Source organism: Setaria italica, chromosome VI (genome assembly GCF_000263155.2).
Source record: "Setaria italica strain Yugu1 chromosome VI, Setaria_italica_v2.0, whole genome shotgun sequence".
Lineage (NCBI taxonomy): Eukaryota > Viridiplantae > Streptophyta > Magnoliopsida > Poales > Poaceae > Setaria > Setaria italica.
The window spans coordinates 4,520,992-4,527,001 of record NC_028455.1 but is presented as its reverse complement, the minus strand read 5'-3'; positions in this window follow the sequence as shown (position 1 = coordinate 4,527,001).

The following is a 6,010-nucleotide window of genomic DNA, read 5'->3' as shown; positions in this document are numbered from 1 at the left end:
GCCGCCGCCGTGCCGCGCGCCTCCTCTGCCTGCCCACCGGTCCGCTGCTGGGGCGGCTGGGGCACGTGCGCGCAGGCGCAGTGGGTCGCCGCCGGCACCGCCCGGTGGTCCGTGGGGCACGGGCACGGTCGCTGCCGTCGCGCGTCTGCTCTGCATCCGCCCGCCACGAGGGCGATCGATTTTAGTAGCGGCCACGCTCGCTGGGCTCGAAAGATTGAGCCTATTAGTAAGCAAAACTGGCCTGCCTGCTGCCCAGGCTGATCCACCACGTGTTATCTCATAGTCGGCCCAGAGCCCACCAATGCAGAAAAGCAAAACTGTGGCATTAAACCAAGGGCCTGTTTCGCTTCAGCTTATTCAGCTAGCTTATCAGCCACCGAACAGTGTTTTTCTCTCACAACAAATCTTTCAGTTTTTCAGCCGGCTTATAAGTCCAGCCAAACAGGCTCCAAGTTTGAAAGGCATAGGGGTGGGTACCCCACCCAACCCTGACGCGCGATGCGGCATCCTCAGCCGGGCAAGGCGGCAATGGGGCGAGTACTGCTGCTGGTATGTGCAATAAATGGTGTGACCTTCGCAAAGACGACTATTGCTGTCTGTGAACCGATCCGTTTGGAAAATCTCAAGTGATTTTGGAGTAGAGACTGCTGTTACCATTGTTCTTTTTTGTTGGAATTTGAAAATGAGTTTTCTCACAGCTAGCAAGCAGTACCTGCATGCAGATTGATGATAATGATAGGAATTCTCGTCCTAAGAACGAATTTGATGGATTGTTTCATGTCAATTTCTGCTCCGGTAGATGAGGCGATATGTCTTTTATGTTTCATTTTAGCTCCTGTCCTGTCTCACCATCTTATATGCTTTGGCAAGAATTGGATTCTAGAAAGTGTGGGTCATAATAGGAAAAGGATGTTACTTCTGAATGAGCAAGCAAACTAATATGTAGACAATCAGATATGCACTTCAGCAAGAGCTGTTCAACCAAATGGCGCCAACTGAGTAACATTTGAGTAGAGATGAAGGCTACTGTTGTCCATCTAACTTGATAATGAACGCTATTTAACACCTTGATCTTAACATCGACATTTGTGCTCATCTCAATGTATGAATGAACGATAAAAACACAAATTGTTAGCAACCAATAAACAGAAATTGCTACTACTACACATACTACTACTGATTTTTACCACTCCATGTTCAGTAATAGTATGTGTATAGCAACCGGTCGAGTATTAAATAACCCATGACTTATAATAAGCACTATTCGATTAGCACCTTGATCTTAGCATGGACATTTGTGCCCATCTCAATGTACAAGGTAAACAGAAATATATAATTAGCAACCAATAAATAAAGACGAAAATAGCTAAACATACTACTACTAATTTGTAGGATAGTATATGTGTAGCAAACTATTGGTAGCTAGATATAATAGGTTTCAATAAACAATTGATGACATCTAAAGATAACCAAGCAGAAAAATTTAACTTCATAATTCTCTGCCAAATTTGCCCTATCCTCAAACCTCTCTATATAAGTGTGGTCATAGAAGCTAGCATTGCAACCCCACATCTAGCTAATTGAACACAAGAGCAACAATTATCAGGAACACTGATGGCACTCATCGGAAGCGCGGATACTAGGGCTCTGTTCTTGGCGGCCGTCATGGTCATGGCCATGGTCTTGGAGCCCTATCCCGTGCAAGGGCTAGATGGTTGTGCATATATACACATATACACCATTCGGTATCTTTAACATTATAAGATTGATTGTGACATTTTACTTGGTATATATCTTGCAGCAAACTGTTTTGACTTGCGTGGAGGAACATGCGATGAGACGACGATTTGCCCTATGGTTTGCAAGTCGAATGGGTACGTGGACCCTGTTGTAAACTGCCAGTCTAGCCGCGTATGCTGCTGTAAAGTAAAACTGGGGCCACCAGGCTCACGTGGGCAGCCTGCGGCTGTGGCTCCAGTTGAACCGGTTGATTTAAAGATGTAGCATGCCATATTAGTAATTTGAATAAAAAGCTTGTTTGTACTGTTGTGATTTCACGAAATCTAGCACACGCGAACATGAGAAAAAAAAGAACACAAAGACTTTGAGGCTGCAACAGCTTGAAATTTCCATCACCATGCATCACTCACAAATGAAACAGAGACATGACCTGTCATGGAACGACTGAAGTGTTTCTTGCGTTGAAGGACGATGGTGGTCCAAAGTAACAATTTCGGCCCACAAACGAAGTAGACAACACAAAATAGCACAAATCTTCAAACAATCCCAGCCATAGAAAATTGGATGAAAAATAGAAAACAGAATCAATAGATAGATGTTTAGAAATTCTATTTTTCCAGGCCTCGCGCGTCCCAGGATGATCCCCTAATGCAGCTACCAAGATATCGTATCTTAGGCACTAATTATTAGCAGGACGAGATATAATACTGAGATAAATGTTTTGTAGACAGCTAGCATCCTATGATCTGGTAAGATATGGTCATTAATTATTGATTTGATACGGCCAAAGAATATACCTTTGCTATTATTATATATAAAAATAGGCATGGTCACAGAAGCGTAGCATTCCAACCCTAAACACAAGCCACAGTACCGACAAGAAACACACCATCGCTCATCTCATGGCGCTTCTCAAAAATAACAATAACATCGCTATATTCCTGACAGCCATCCTAGCAATGGCCGTGCTCTTATCATCACCCTATCTCGCGCAGGGCGACATAGGTTTTACTTGTGTCTTTCTTCTACTTCTTTTTACTTGGGTCGTCTTTGGCAAATTTTTGACCCTGTGAAAGTATTTGTTCTCATCATTTTATTGCTTATTATTATTGTTGTTGCTGCTATTACTGTGCAGATAGCCTTTGTTTCCCCTCGCAAGAAGGGAAGCCATGCGACATTCAGGCGTGCAACCAAGTTTGCAAGGTGAAGGGGTACCCTGATCATGACGCGCGATGTGGGCATCCTCCACCGGGCAAGGGCGGCAATGGCGAGTACTGCTGCTGCTCTCCACAGTAAAATGGTGTGGCCTTAACGGCGGCGAATATTGTTGTCTGTGAATTGATCCATTTGGAAAATGTTAAATAATTTTGGAGTAGAGAATGAAAGGGATGTTGATTTATTTCTTGTCGATTGTTGCTTCAAAATGAGTTTACTCTCAGCTTCATGGGATCGATATTATTGTCCATGCGTTAGCATAGATGTTAAGATGTATGTGGCCTTGAACCTGGTGAAGCCTGCACCCATGGCGAGCTCCCTGAACTCCCTCTCTTACCTCTCCTTGCCGCAGTGTTGTGCATGAGCATGATCCATGTCGACGTGGAACACGCCCTGAGCCTTGGGTGTTGCCTCCGAGTTCAGTGGATAACCGACATGATGCACTCGATGACAATTACCTTATCGTTCGCTGGCAGCGCGTTGTAGCAGTTCTTTAGGATGGTGGCGCAGTGGGTGTCGCTTCAGTCGTGGAGGATCCACTTCATGAGGGATTTTTTTTATTTGCAACTTTGATTTTATTTTTCACTCAAAACATAAATGTGTTTTGTATCTTTTGAACCATAAAAAATCAACATTTGAAATGTACTTATTCAACATTTTGATATGCACTTTCAACATCTTTGATATACTCATTTTCATATTAAATGTTGAATTAGTTTATAGTCATTGTTGAATTAAGTTTGAATAAATATTGAATTTAGTATTTTAAAATGTTGACTATATTAATTTAATATTTTGAGGTCAGAAATCTTTAGACAGATTAAATAACAAATAATGGACACATATTAAAAATAAAAAATAATAACACCTGCCGTATATGTATGTGCTCACGAGGTGGGCATGCAGATCAGGAGATGCAGTAGTTCTCACGGAGTCACGGGAAGCTGCCAGTTTCCACGAGCAAAATAGTAAGCCACCCCAAACGTTGCGGAGAAGTGAGCTGCGCCAGGCCATGCGTAGAGAAAGTAGAGTCCGAGCATTTCATTTTTAGAGGATGGGATCCATGGGCCCCATGGCCCATGGCATCGCATATGTATGGTCATGACTCGTGTGGACAGACCAGCATGCGATGAAAGAATGCATGTTATGCTGATGGTCTTTTTTAGCCTAGATTCAAAGTTTAGCTTTGCTATTATTTACCAACTTGGTAGCTAAATAACAACCACCATTCGAAGTCATGTTTTTTTAGAAAAAGGAACTAAATCCTGCCTCTCCAAGTGCACACACAGCTTATGTTTACAATTTTTCAGCCATACCGCTGATTACATAACTTAGGGAATTGAGCACATAAAAGATCAAAACAATTAAAAGCGAGTCTATTATTTTTTCTCCATCCATTCTTTGGTGAAAATATCCAAAGCAACAGTCTCCATTGCCCTGCTCGCTGAACGAATGATCTCCCTTGTGTCCACATGCTGCACATGAACATAAGTCATGTTACAAGGTAGTAAATAAATGATAACTAAACATAAGTGTCAAAATATATGAACATGAACGGTAAGTATTTCATAAATTTGATAAATGACTGCTAAAAATGAAGTTTATGATATATGGACTGAAAGATAATTTCTACTAGTATGACATGGGTTATCCAATCTATCATCTATACAATGTAGCAAATAATATGGCTAGAGTTAATTCACTGCCATGTTTGCTCCAGCCTCCTGCCTCTATATTAACATGGACACACAGCATTGCATTTTAATACCCCGGCAACCTCACAACCAAATGCAAGAGCAACAGCTAGAAACACCATCTCTCATGGCACCTGTCAGCAAGGTTCTGTTTTTGACGGTCATCATGGTCGTAGCCATGGCAGTCTTGTCACCATCTCTTGTGCATGGAGGACAAAAACGTACGTATTGTATTTACACATGTGCACATGATCTTACCGTCTTCTTTTTTACAAACATTTTAAATTTGACACGATTGACCATTGACCATTACTTTTAAATTTACAATTATGTAGCGACGTGCTTTCATCTACCAGCATGCGACAAAGCCTGCCTTAGAAACTGCTTGGAGAGGCGTCTTGGGAATGTTATGTCCTGCACTAACATGGACACCACCTGCTGCTGCCACTTTATTAGTGCTGCTAGAAAATTGGCTTGATTTCAGTATTGATGCCAGATCTAGTTGGGTGTGGACTGATAAATCAATCGAAATGTTATGCATTATAATAACTTGAATTGAAAAACTTTTTCTTAACTTTCCCAATTTCAATTCAAAACTTATCATTAACTTTCCCATTTCACGGTCCATCATTTATATATAGAGAGTGCTGGAATAAGCAAAACGATGATGCATGCACGCCGAATGATTGATGAGCTGATCCATGCTGAATCCTCACACAGGAATAGGAATCACCCTCGATTGCCAATTTTCCGAGTAACTTGATTGTATTTGTTTATATCATTATCGATGCCTGTTCACCACTTCACCTCCCTTCGCATCGCTCCGCGCTAGTGCTGCGGCACACCCATTGCTCTGCTCCACCGCAATGATGACCCAGTGGTGTCACTGGCCACCAGGTCCTCCACACCCGGAGGCGTACCATCCCAATCTAGGACAGCATCATGAGGACAATACTTACATCCTTGCACGCCGCCAAAGTGTGCACTACTCTATTACATTCTCTAGGACAAAAAACAATAGCAGAAGAAGTGAACGATACACTTTACATACTCTTTATCTTAAGAATGATGCCTCCCGTTGGTGCTGTCAAAACTGGCAATGTAAAGGTTCTAACGTTCTCCTACAGTAAGGTTAGATCCTAGATTCTATGCTTCACCGAGCACTAATTTGTTAGCCATCGGTGCTCATTGTACATGTATTTAACCACCTCCACTAATGAATCAAAGTGTGTTGGATCAATCTCTTCTCTCGCGTTCTCTCGTTCTACAGGTGCCAAGGCGAATGAATTGGACTCCAAAGCCAAAGCGAGCTTCAGCATCATGGAGTCTGTCTCAGACCACCACTCTATTCATGCCTAACT